The 12,705-nt window shown below is 36.9% G+C and overlaps 14 non-coding genes across 14 annotated transcripts; all 14 read right to left on the bottom strand.

The window, feature by feature from the left end:
* Positions 1-373: 373 nt before the first annotated feature.
* On the bottom strand, positions 374-445 carry TRNAQ-UUG (transfer RNA glutamine (anticodon UUG)). The gene has a single exon. It is a non-coding gene; the product is annotated as a tRNA-Gln (tRNA).
* A 660-nt stretch (positions 446-1,105) lies between these two features.
* TRNAS-AGA (transfer RNA serine (anticodon AGA)) lies at positions 1,106-1,187 on the bottom strand. The gene has a single exon. It is a non-coding gene; the product is annotated as a tRNA-Ser (tRNA).
* A 958-nt stretch (positions 1,188-2,145) lies between these two features.
* TRNAQ-CUG (transfer RNA glutamine (anticodon CUG)) lies at positions 2,146-2,217 on the bottom strand. The gene has a single exon. It is a non-coding gene; the product is annotated as a tRNA-Gln (tRNA).
* Positions 2,218-2,877: 660 nt separating this feature from the next.
* On the bottom strand, positions 2,878-2,959 carry TRNAS-AGA (transfer RNA serine (anticodon AGA)). Its single transcript has one exon. It is a non-coding gene; the product is annotated as a tRNA-Ser (tRNA).
* Positions 2,960-3,916: 957 nt separating this feature from the next.
* Positions 3,917-3,988, bottom strand: TRNAQ-CUG (transfer RNA glutamine (anticodon CUG)). The gene has a single exon. It is a non-coding gene; the product is annotated as a tRNA-Gln (tRNA).
* Positions 3,989-5,193: 1,205 nt separating this feature from the next.
* Positions 5,194-5,265, bottom strand: TRNAQ-UUG (transfer RNA glutamine (anticodon UUG)). The gene has a single exon. It is a non-coding gene; the product is annotated as a tRNA-Gln (tRNA).
* Positions 5,266-5,925: 660 nt separating this feature from the next.
* TRNAS-AGA (transfer RNA serine (anticodon AGA)) lies at positions 5,926-6,007 on the bottom strand. Its single transcript has one exon. It is a non-coding gene; the product is annotated as a tRNA-Ser (tRNA).
* Positions 6,008-6,966: 959 nt separating this feature from the next.
* Positions 6,967-7,038, bottom strand: TRNAQ-CUG (transfer RNA glutamine (anticodon CUG)). Its single transcript has one exon. It is a non-coding gene; the product is annotated as a tRNA-Gln (tRNA).
* A 660-nt stretch (positions 7,039-7,698) lies between these two features.
* TRNAS-AGA (transfer RNA serine (anticodon AGA)) lies at positions 7,699-7,780 on the bottom strand. Its single transcript has one exon. It is a non-coding gene; the product is annotated as a tRNA-Ser (tRNA).
* Positions 7,781-8,737: 957 nt separating this feature from the next.
* On the bottom strand, positions 8,738-8,809 carry TRNAQ-CUG (transfer RNA glutamine (anticodon CUG)). The gene has a single exon. It is a non-coding gene; the product is annotated as a tRNA-Gln (tRNA).
* Positions 8,810-9,473: 664 nt separating this feature from the next.
* Positions 9,474-9,555, bottom strand: TRNAS-AGA (transfer RNA serine (anticodon AGA)). Its single transcript has one exon. It is a non-coding gene; the product is annotated as a tRNA-Ser (tRNA).
* A 957-nt stretch (positions 9,556-10,512) lies between these two features.
* Positions 10,513-10,584, bottom strand: TRNAQ-UUG (transfer RNA glutamine (anticodon UUG)). Its single transcript has one exon. It is a non-coding gene; the product is annotated as a tRNA-Gln (tRNA).
* A 662-nt stretch (positions 10,585-11,246) lies between these two features.
* TRNAF-AAA (transfer RNA phenylalanine (anticodon AAA)) lies at positions 11,247-11,328 on the bottom strand. The gene has a single exon. It is a non-coding gene; the product is annotated as a tRNA-Phe (tRNA).
* A 957-nt stretch (positions 11,329-12,285) lies between these two features.
* TRNAQ-CUG (transfer RNA glutamine (anticodon CUG)) lies at positions 12,286-12,357 on the bottom strand. Its single transcript has one exon. It is a non-coding gene; the product is annotated as a tRNA-Gln (tRNA).
* Between the last annotated feature and the right edge of the window lie 348 nt (positions 12,358-12,705).

Raw genomic sequence — 12,705 nt, 5'->3', positions numbered from 1 at the left:
GAAAAACAAAAGAAAAGATGATTCAGGAAGAAAACGCCAACAATTCCTGAAGCCATTTCAGCTTAAAATCCTTGTCAGTTTAATACACCTGGAAAAAGTGTTATGTGAACATTGACATAAATCATAGGGTATGGTTGCTTTGTGTGACACAATTCATAAGAGTGTTGTATCTTAAAGTCAATTTTAAGTTTCGGTAATCCTGCTTCATAGGTGGATTTGGCCATACAACTCAAAGTGATCACTCCATGGATGTTTGGAACATTCAAATCTTTTTTTGGCATGTTGATTTTATCTCTCTTTTTATGTTAAAACTTGGGTACAGGAGAACTCAGTGTAAGCAGAAAAACTGAAACATATGTACAAAGAGCTGCCCAGGTTCCACTGAGATTTGAACTCAGATCGCTGGATTCAAAGTCCAGAGTGCTAACCATTACACCATGGAACCACATGAAAAAACACCTGGCTGCAGTTTTTGTGCTAAAAAGCACATTTGAACTCATGAATGAAGGTGAATACAGGCTCTAAAGCTGTAGTGCAAATCTACAATTAATACACAATGGTAAATTAATATCTCCTAAACTTTTATTCCACAAGTGTGCCAAGGGTTGCATGATATCTCAACAAGGACAGTTTTAAATGTTGATGAAAAGTGGCTAGTAAATAGAGTGCTGGATCTGTTACTTGGAAACAGGGAAAGAAAAAAAATAATTGCAAAACTTATACTGTTAGAAAGCTGTTCATCCAGAAGTGGCTAAAAAATTTTCATTGTGTGGTAAAAAGTTTATTCCAAGAGATAATTCAAGGTTGTTGCAAATCAAAGTGCATGTCCCAGTACATCTGCCACAGCAGTGGTCTGTGACTGCTAGACAAAAGAGGGAGAAGCACCACTTACCTGGTGGCACTCATGGCGCTTCTTTTAATTAGTGGCTTGACGCACGTGGGATGCAGCGTCAGATCGGCTTATAGAAAATACATCCAAAAATCAAGTCAGTCTGGTTCTAGAAACCCTGTCTAAAGTTTGCATATCACCTTCATGTGTGATAAACCAGGACACACGCAAATTTATCTGCTCAGGTAATCAGACAAAAAACTATAGGAACATATTCGTAGTCGGCAGGATTTGAACCTGCGCGGGGAAACCCCAATGGATATCTAGTCCATCGCCTTAACCACTCAGCCACGACTACTCAGACATTGACCATTGATGAGTTTCACACACCTTTTCTTATAGCACCATGATCAAGAGCGGTGATTATTCCTTTTTTAAAACATCTCAGAAAATAGAAACAAAATTCCAGGTACCAGTAAAATATAAAAATCTGATTTAAAGTCATCATCAATGGGAATCATGTACAGTTTAAGACTTTTACCTCTTTATAAGGCGGATTTTCAGTGGGTCCACTCCAAAGTCATCCTGAAAATTACTCTGAAAATGCTGAAAACACTGAACAAATTAGTTTCCACGTAAAAAAGACTTGCTGTTCATATGATCAGGCTTTTGGGTGTCTTTTAACCACATCAAGTTTCCAAAAATGCCAAGCGGTTAACTAAAATAAGCATATCATTCTTCAGGTGTTTTTCATTTCGAATAGCTTCATACTTATAATACAATTTAATGGCAAGGTTAGAAAAACTCCTTCAAGGTTCCTGAGTGACTTTTAGTGCGTTTTGTGAGCTACAAAGAAGCGCCACAAAAATAGACTCAAAAGGTTCCCAAAATAATTTTATAAAAATACCACCAAAAATGTTTGCAAACTGCTTTAGGAAATTCTGAAAAACAAAAGAAAAGATGATTCAGGAAGAAAACGCCAACAATTCCTTAAGCCATTTCAGCTTAAAATCCTTGTCAGTTTAATACACCTGGAAAAAGTGTTATGTGAACATTGACATAAATCATAGGGTATGGTTGCTTTGTGTGACACAATTCGTAAGAGTGTTGTATCTTAAAGTCAATTTTAAGTTTCGGTAATCCTGCTTCATAGGTGGATTTGGCCATACAACTCAAAGTGATCACTCCATGGATGTTTGGAACATTCAAATCTTTTTTTGGCATGTTGATTTTAACTCTCTTTTTATGTTAAAACTTGGGCACAGGAGAACTCAGTGTAAGCGGAAAAACTGAAACATATGTACAAAGAGCTGCCCAGGTTCCACTGAGATTTGAACTCAGATCGCTGGATTCAGAGTCCAGAGTGCTAACCATTACACCATGGAACCACATAAAAAAACAGCTGGCTGCAGTTTTTGTGCTAAAAAGCACATTTGAACTCATGAATGAAGGCGAATACAGGCTCTAAAGCTGTAGTGCAAATCTACAATTAATACACAATGATAAATTAATATCTCCTAAACTTTTATTCCACAAGTGTGCCAAGGGTTCCATGATATCTCAACAAGGACAGTTTTAAATGTTGATGAAAAGTGGCTAGTAAATAGAGTGCTGGATCTGTTACTTGGAAACAGGGTAAGAAAAAAAATAATTGCAAAACTTATACTGTTAGAAAGCTGTTCATCCAGAAGTGGCTAAAAAATTTTCATTGTGTGGTAAAAAGATTATTCCAAGAGATAACTCAAGGTTGTTGCAAATCAAAGTGCATGTCCCAGTACATCTGCCACAGCAGTGGTCTGTGACCACTAGACAAAAGAGGGAGAAGCACCACTTACCTGGTGGCACTCATAGCGCTTCTTTTAATTAGTGGCTTGACGCACGTGGGATGCAGCGTCAGATCGGCTTATAGAAAATACATCCAAAAATCAAGTCAGTCTGGTTCTAGAAACCCTGTCTAAAGTTTGCATATCACCTTCATGTGTGATAAACCAGGACACACGCAAATTTATCTTCTCAGGTAATCAGACAAAAAACTATAGGAACATATTCATAGTCGGCAGGATTTGAACCTGCTCGGGGAAACCCCAATGGATTTCTAGTCCATCGCCTTAACCACTCGGCCACGACTACTCAGACATTAACCATTGATGAGTTTCACACACCTTTTCTTATAGCACCATGATCAAGAGCAGTGATTATCCCTTTGGAAAACATCTCAGAAAATAGAAACAAAATTCCAGGTACCAGTAAAATATAAAAATCTGATTTAAAGTCATCATCAATGGGAATCATGTACAGTTTAAGACTTTTACCTCTTTATAAGGCGGATTTTCAGTGGGTCCACTCCAAAATCATCCTGAAAATTACTCTGAAAATGCTGAAAACACTGAACAAATTAGTTTCCACGTAAAAAAGACTTGCTGTTCATATGATCTGGCTTTTGGGTGTCTTTTAACCACATCAAGTTTCCAAAAATGCCAAGCGGTTAACTAAAATAAGCATATCATTCTTCAGGTGTTTTTCATTTCGAATAGCTCCATACTTATAATACAATTTAATGGCAAGGTTAGAAAAACTCCTTCAAGGTTCCTGAGTGACTTTTAGTGCGTTTTGTGAGCTACAAAGAAGTGCCACAAAAATAGACTCAAAAGGTTCCCAAAATAATTTTATAAAAATACCACCAAAAATGTTTGCAAACTGCTTTAGGAAATTCTGAAAAACAAAAGAAAAGATGATTCAGGAAGAAAACGCCAACAATTCCTGAAGCCATTTCAGCTTAAAATCCTTGTCAGTTTAATACACCTGGAAAAAGTGTTATGTGAACATTGACATAAATCATAGGGTATGGTTGCTTTGTGTGACACAATTCGTAAGAGTGTTGTATCTTAAAGTCAATTTTAAGTTTCGGTAATCCTGCTTCATAGGTGGATTTGGCCATACAACTCAAAGTGATCACTCCATGGATGTTTGGAACATTCAAATCTTTTTTTGGCATGTTGATTTTAACTCTCTTTTTATGTTAAAACTTGGGCACAGGAGAACTCAGTGTAAGCGGAAAAACTGAAACATATGTACAAAGAGCTGCCCAGGTTCCACTGAGATTTGAACTCAGATCGCTGGATACAGAGTCCAGAGTGCTAACCATTACACCATGGAACCACATGAAGAAACACCTGGCTGCAGTTTTTGTGCTAAAAAGCACATTTGAACTCATGAATGAAAGCGAATACAGGCTCTATAGCTGTAGTGCAAATCTACAATTAATGCACAATGGTAAATTAATATCTCCTAAACTTTTATTCCACAAGTGTGCCAAGGGTTCCATGATATCTCAACAAGGACAGTTTTAAATGTTGAAACCCCAATGGATTTCTAGTCCATCGCCTTAACCATTCGGCCACGACTACTCAGACATTAACCATTGATGAGTTTCACACACCTTTTCTTATAGCACCATGAACAAGAGCAGTGATTATCCCTTTGGAAAACATCTCAGAAAATAAAAACAAAATTCCAGGTACGAGTAAAATATAAAAATCTGATTTAAAGTCATAATCAATGGGAATCATGTACAGTTTAAGACTTTTACCTCTTTATAAGGCGGATTTTCAGTGGGTCCACTCCAAAATCATCCTGAAAATTACTCTGAAAATGCTGAAAACACTGAACAAATTAGTTGCCACGTAAAAAAGACTTGCTGTTCATATGATCAGGCTTTTGGGTGTCTTTTAACCACATCAAGTTTCCAAAAATGCCAAGCGGTTAACTAAAATAAGCATATCATTCTTCAGGTGTTTTTCATTTCGAATAGCTCCATACTTATAATACAATTTAATGGGAAGGTTAGAAAAACTCCTTCAAGGTTCCTGAGTGACTTTTAGTGCGTTTTGTGAGCTACAAAGAAGCGCCACAAAAATAGACTCAAAAGGTTCCCAAAATAATTTTATAAAAATACCACCAAAAATGTTTGCAAACTGCTTTAGGAAATTCTGAAAAACAAAAGAAAAGATGATTCAGGAAGAAAACGCCAACAATTCCTGAAGCCATTTCAGCTTAAAATCCTTGTCAGTTTAATACACCTGGAAAAAGTGTTATGTGAACATTGACATAAATCATAGGGTATGGTTGCTTTGTGTGACACAATTCATAAGAGTGTTGTATCTTAAAGTCAATTTTAAGTTTCGGTAATCCTGCTTCATAGGTGGATTTGGCCATACAACTCAAAGTGATCACTCCATGGATGTTTGGAACATTCAAATCTTTTTTTGGCATGTTGATTTTCTCTCTCTTTTTATGTTAAAACTTGGGTACAGGAGAACTCAGTGTAAGCGGAAAAACTGAAACATATGTACAAAGAGCTGCCCAGGTTCCACTGAGATTTGAACTCAGATCGCTGGATTCAAAGTCCAGAGTGCTAACCATTACACCATGGAACCACATGAAAAAACACCTGGCTGCAGTTTTTGTGCTAAAAAGCACATTTGAACTCATGAATGAAGGTGAATACAGGCTCTAAAGCTGTAGTGCAAATCTACAATTAATACACAATGGTAAATTAATATCTCCTAAACTTTTATTCCACAAGTGTGCCAAGGGTTGCATGATATCTCAACAAGGACAGTTTTAAATGTTGATGAAAAGTGGCTAGTAAATAGAGTGCTGGATCTGTTACTTGGAAACAGGGAAAGAAAAAAAATAATTGCAAAACTTATACTGTTAGAAAGCTGTTCATCCAGAAGTGGCTAAAAAATTTTCATTGTGTGGTAAAAAGTTTATTCCAAGAGATAATTCAAGGTTGTTGCAAATCAAAGTGCATGTCCCAGTACATCTGCCACAGCAGTGGTCTGTGACTGCTAGACAAAAGAGGGAGAAGCGCCACTTACCTGGTGGCACTCATGGCGCTTCTTTTAATTAGTGGCTTGACGCACGTGGGATGCAGCGTCAGATCGGCTTATAGAAAATACATCCAAAAATCAAGTCAGTCTGGTTCTAGAAACCCTGTCTAAAGTTTGCATATCACCTTCATGTGTGATAAACCAGGACACACGCAAATTTATCTGCTCAGGTAATCAGACAAAAAACTATAGGAACATATTCGTAGTCGGCAGGATTTGAACCTGCGCGGGGAAACCCCAATGGATATCTAGTCCATCGCCTTAACCACTCAGCCACGACTACTCAGACATTGACCATTGATGAGTTTCACACACCTTTTCTTATAGCACCATGATCAAGAGCGGTGATTATTCCTTTTTTAAAACATCTCAGAAAATAGAAACAAAATTCCAGGTACCAGTAAAATATAAAAATCTGATTTAAAGTCATCATCAATGGGAATCATGTACAGTTTAAGACTTTTACCTCTTTATAAGGCGGATTTTCAGTGGGTCCACTCCAAAGTCATCCTGAAAATTACTCTGAAAATGCTGAAAACACTGAACAAATTAGTTTCCACGTAAAAAAGACTTGCTGTTCATATGATCAGGCTTTTGGGTGTCTTTTAACCACATCAAGTTTCCAAAAATGCCAAGCGGTTAACTAAAATAAGCATATCATTCTTCAGGTGTTTTTCATTTCGAATAGCTTCATACTTATAATACAATTTAATGGCAAGGTTAGAAAAACTCCTTCAAGGTTCCTGAGTGACTTTTAGTGCGTTTTGTGAGCTACAAAGAAGCGCCACAAAAAATAGACTCAAAAGGTTCCCAAAATAATTTTATAAAAATACCACCAAAAATGTTTGCAAACTGCTTTAGGAAATTCTGAAAAACAAAAGAAAAGATGATTCAGGAAGAAAACGCCAACAATTCCTGAAGCCATTTCAGCTTAAAATCCTTGTCAGTTTAATACACCTGGAAAAAGTGTTATGTGAACATTGACATAAATCATAGGGTATGGTTGCTTTGTGTGACACAATTCGTAAGAGTGTTGTATCTTAAAGTCAATTTTAAGTTTCGGTAATCCTGCTTCATAGGTGGATTTGGCCATACAACTCAAAGTGATCACTCCATGGATGTTTGGAACATTCAAATCTTTTTTTGGCATGTTGATTTTAACTCTCTTTTTATGTTAAAACTTGGGCACAGGAGAACTCAGTGTAAGCGGAAAAACTGAAACATATGTACAAAGAGCTGCCCAGGTTCCACTGAGATTTGAACTCAGATCGCTGGATTCAGAGTCCAGAGTGCTAACCATTACACCATGGAACCACATAAAAAAACACCTGGCTGCAGTTTTTGTGCTAAAAAGCACATTTGAACTCATGAATGAAGGCGAATACAGGCTCTAAAGCTGTAGTGCAAATCTACAATTAATACACAATGATAAATTAATATCTCCTAAACTTTTATTCCACAAGTGTGCCAAGGGTTCCATGATATCTCAACAAGGACAGTTTTAAATGTTGATGAAAAGTGGCTAGTAAATAGAGTGCTGGATCTGTTACTTGGAAACAGGGTAAGAAAAAAAATAATTGCAAAACTTATACTGTTAGAAAGCTGTTCATCCAGAAGTGGCTAAAAAATTTTCATTGTGTGGTAAAAAGATTATTCCAAGAGATAACTCAAGGTTGTTGCAAATCAAAGTGCATGTCCCAGTACATCTGCCACAGCAGTGGTCTGTGACCACTAGACAAAAGAGGGAGAAGCACCACTTACCTGGTGGCACTCATAGCGCTTCTTTTAATTAGTGGCTTGACGCACGTGGGATGCAGCGTCAGATCGGCTTATAGAAAATACATCCAAAAATCAAGTCAGTCTGGTTCTAGAAACCCTGTCTAAAGTTTGAATATCACCTTCATGTGTGATAAACCAGGACACACGCAAATTTATCTTCTCAGGTAATCAGACAAAAAACTATAGGAACATATTCATAGTCGGCAGGATTTGAACCTGCGCGGGGAAACCCCAATGGATTTCTAGTCCATCACTATAACCACTCGGCCACGACTACTCAGACATTGACCATTGATGAGTTTCACACACCTTTTCTTATAGCACCATGATCAAGAGCAGTGATTATTCCTTTGGAAAACATCTCAGAAAATAGAAACAAAATTCCAGGTACCAGTAAAATATAAAAATCTTATTTAAAGTCATCATCAATGGGAATCATGTACAGTTTAAGACTATTACCTCTTTATAAGGCGGATTTTCAGTGGGTCCACTCCAAAATCATCCTGAAAATTACTCTGAAAATGCTGAAAACACTGAACAAATTAGTTTCCACGTAAAAAAGACTTGCTGTTCATATGATCAGGCTTTTGGGTGTCTTTTAACCACATCAAGTTTCCAAAAATGCCAATCGGTTAACTAAAATAAGCATATCATTCTTCAGGTGTTTTTCATTTCGAATAGCTCCATACTTATAATACAATTTAATGGGAAGGTTAGAAAAACTCCTTCAAGGTTCCTGAGTGACTTTTAGTGCGTTTTGTGAGCTACAAAGAAGCGCCACAAAAATAGACTCAAAAGGTTCCCAAAATAATTTTATAAAAATACCACCAAAAATGTTTGCAAACTGCTTTAGGAAACTCTGAAAAACAAAAGAAAAGATGATTCAGGAAGAAAACGCCAACAATTCCTAAAGCCATTTCAGCTTAAAATCCTTGTCAGTTTAATACACCTGGAAAAAGTGTTATGTGACCATTGACATAAATCATAGGGTATGGTTGCTTTGTGTGACACAATTCGTAAGAGTGTTGTATCTTAAAGTCAATTTTAAGTTTCGGTAATCCTGCTTCATAGGTGGATTTGGCCATACAACTCAAAGTGATCACTCCATGGATGTTTGGAACATTCAAATCTATTATTCGCATGTTGATTTTAACTCTCTTTTTATGTTAAAACTTGGGCACAGGAGAACTCAGTGTAAGCTGAAAATCTGAAACATATGTACAAAGAGCTGCCCAGGTTCCACTGAGATTTGAACTCAGATCGCTGGATTCAGAGTCCAGAGTGCTAACCATTACACCATGGAACCACATGAAAAAACACCTGGCTGCAGTTTTTGTGCTAAAAAGCACATTTGAACTCATGAATGAAGGTGAACACAGGCTCTAAAGCTGTAGTGCAAATCTACAATTAATGCACAATGGTAAATTAATATCTCCTAAACTTTTATTCCACAAGTGTGCCAAGGGTTCCATGATAACTCAACAAGGACAGTTTTAAATGTTGATGAAAAGTGGCTAGTAAATAGAGTGCTGGATCTGTTACTTGGAAACAGGGTAAGAAAAAAAAATAATTGCAAAACTTATACTGTTAGAAAGCTGTTCATCCAGAAGTGGCAAAAAAATTTTCATTGTGTGGTAAAAAGTTTATTCCAAGAGATAATTCAAGGTTGTTGCAAATCAAAGTGCATGTCCCAGTACTTCTGCCACAGCAGTGGGCTGTGACTGCTAGACAAAAGAGGTAGAAGCACCACTTACCTGGTGGCACTCATGGCGCTTCTTTTAATTAGTGGCTTGACGCACGTGGGATGCAGCGTCAGATCGGCTTATAAAAAAAATACATCCAAAAATCAAGTCAGTCTGGTTCTAGAAACCCTGTCTAAAGTTTGCATATCACCTTCATGTGTGATAAACCAGGACACACGCAAATTTATCTTCTCAGGTAATCAGACAAAAAAACTATAGGAACATATTCATAGTCGGCAGGATTTGAACCTGCGCGGGGAAACCCCAATGGATTTCTAGTCCATCGCCTTAACCATTCGGCCACGACTACTCAGACATTAACCATTGATGAGTTTCACACACCTTTTCTTATAGCACCATGATCAAGAGCAGTGATTATCCCTTTGGAAAACATCTCAGAAAATAAAAACAAAATTCCAGGTACGAGTAAAATATAAAAATCTGATTTAAAGTCATAATCAATGGGAATCATGTACAGTTTAAGACTTTTACCTCTTTATAAGGCGGATTTTCAGTGGGTCCACTCCAAAATCATCCTGAAAATTACTCTGAAAATGCTGAAAACACTGAACAAATTAGTTGCCACGTAAAAAAGACTTGCTGTTCATATGATCAGGCTTTTGGGTGTCTTTTAACCACATCAAGTTTCCAAAAATGCCAAGCGGTTAACTAAAATAAGCATATCATTCTTCAGGTGTTTTTCATTTCGAATAGCTCCATACTTATAATACAATTTAATGGGAAGGTTAGAAAAACTCCTTCAAGGTTCCTGAGTGACTTTTAGTGCGTTTTGTGAGCTACAAAGAAGCGCCACAAAAATAGACTCAAAAGGTTCCCAAAATAATTTTATAAAAATACCACCAAAAATGTTTGCAAACTGCTTTAGGAAATTCTGAAAAACAAAAGAAAAGATGATTCAGGAAGAAAACGCCAACAATTCCTGAAGCCATTTCAGCTTAAAGTCCTTGTCAGTTTAATACACCTGGAAAAAGTGTTATGTGAACATTGACATAAATCATAGGGTATGGTTGCTTTGTGTGACACAATTCGTAAGAGTGTTGTATCTTAAAGTCAATTTTAAGTTTCGGTAATCCTGCTTCATAGGTGGATTTGGCCATACAACTCAAAGTGATCACTCCATGGATGTTTGGAACATTCAAATCTTTTTTTGGCATGTTGATTTTAACTCTCTTTTTATGTTAAAACTTGGGCACAGGAGAACTCAGTGTAAGCGGAAAAACTGAAACTTATGTACAAGGAGCTGCCCAGGTTCCACTGAGATTTGAACTCAGATCACTGGATTCAAAGTCCAGAGTGCTAACCATTACACCATGGAACCACACAAAAAAATATACATGGCTGCAGTTTTTGTGCTAAAAAGCACATTTGAACTCATGAATGAAGGTGAATACAGGCTCTAAAGCTGTAGTGCAAATCTACAATTAATACACAATGGTAAATTAATATCTCCTAAACTTTTATTCCACAAGTGTGCCAAGGGTTCCATGATATCTCAACAAGGACAGTTTTAAATGTTAATGAAAAGTGGCTAGTAAATAGAGTGCTGGATCTGTTACTTGGAAACAGGGTAAGAAAAAAAATAATTGCAAAACTTATACTGTTAGAAAGCTGTTCATCCAGAAGTGGCAAAAAAATTTTCATTGTGTGGTAAAAAGTTTATTCCAAGAGATAATTCAAGGTTGTTGCAAATCAAAGTGCATGTCCCAGTACATCTGCCACAGCAGTGGTCTGTGACTGCTAGGCAAAAGAGGGAGAAGCACCACTTACCTGGTGGCACTCATGGCGCTTCTTTTAATTAGTGGCTTGACGCACGTGGGATGCAGCGTCAGATCGGCTTATAGAAAATACATCCAAAAATCAAGTCAGTCTGGTTCTAGAAACCCTGTCTAAAGTTTGCATATCACCTTCATGTGTGATAAACCAGGACACACGCAAATTTATCTTCTCAGGTAATCAGACAAAAAACTATAGAAACATATTCGTAGTCGGCAGGATTTGAACCTGCGCATGGAAACCCCAATGTATATTTAGTCCATCGCCTTAACCACTCGGCCACGACTACTCAGACATTGACCATTGATGAGTTTCACACACCTTTTCTTATAGCACCATGATCAAGAGCAGTGATTATCCCTTTGGAAAACATCTCAGAAAATAGAAACAAAATTCCAGGTACCAGTAAAATATAAAAATCTGATTTAAAGTCATCATCAATGGGAATCATGTACAGTTTAAGACTTTTACCTCTTTATAAGGCGGATTTTCAGTGGGTCCACTCCAAAATCATCCTGAATATTACTATGAAAATGCTGAAAACACTGAACAAATTAGTTTCCACGTAAAAAAGACTTGCTGTTCATATGATCAGGCTTTTGGGTGTCTTTTAACCACATCAAGTTTCCAAAAATGCCAAGCGGTTAACTAAAATAAGCATATCATTCTTCAGGTGTTTTTCATTTCGAATAGCTCCATACTTATAATACAATTTAATGGGAAGGTTAGAAAAACTCCTTCAAGGTTCCTGAGTGACTTTTAGTGCGTTTTGTGAGCTACAAAGAAGCGCCACAAAAATAGACTCAAAAGGTTCCCAAAATAATTTTATAAAAATACCACCAAAAATGTTTGCAAACTGCTTTAGGAAATTCTGAAAAACAAAAGAAAAGATGATTCAGGAAGAAAACGCCAACAATTCCTAAAGACATTTCAGCTTAAAATCCTTGTCAGTTTAATACACCTGGAAAAAGTGTTATGTGAACATTGACATAAATCATAGGGTATGGTTGCTTTGTGTGACACAATTCGTAAGAGTGTTGTATCTTAAAGTCAATTTTAAGTTTCGGTAATCCTGCTTCATAGGTGGATTTGGCCATACAACTCAAAGTGATCACTCCATGGATGTTTGGAACATTCAAATCTTTTTTTGGCATGTTGATTTTTACTCTCTTTTTATGTTAAAACTTGGGCACAGGAGAACTCAGTGTAAGCGGAAAAACTGAAACATATGTACAAAGAGCTGCCCAGGTTCCACTGAGATTTGAACTCAGATCGCTGGATTCAGAGTCCAGAGTGCTAACCATTACACCATGGAACCACATGAAAAAACACCTGGCTGCAGTTTTTGTGCTAAAAAGCACATTTGAACTCATGAATGAAGGTGAATACAGGCTCTAAAGCTGTAGTGCAAATCTACAATTAATACACAATGGTAAATTAATATCCCCTAAACTTTTATTCCACAAGTGTGCCAAGGGTTCCATGATATCTCAACAAGGACAGTTTTAAATGTTGATGAAAAGTGGCTAGTAAATAGAGTGCTGGATCTGTTACTTGGAAACAGGGTAAGAAAAAAAAATAATTGCAAAACTTATACTGTTAGAAAGCTGTTCATCCAGAAGTGGCTAAAAAATTTTCATTGTGTGGTAAAAAGTTTATTCCAAGA

This window comes from Ranitomeya imitator, chromosome 9, assembly GCF_032444005.1.
Source record: "Ranitomeya imitator isolate aRanImi1 chromosome 9, aRanImi1.pri, whole genome shotgun sequence".
In the NCBI taxonomy this organism is placed as follows: Eukaryota; Metazoa; Chordata; class Amphibia; order Anura; family Dendrobatidae; genus Ranitomeya; species Ranitomeya imitator.
Note: the sequence above shows the minus strand (reverse complement) of the source record. Positions and strands in the feature narration are given on the sequence as shown.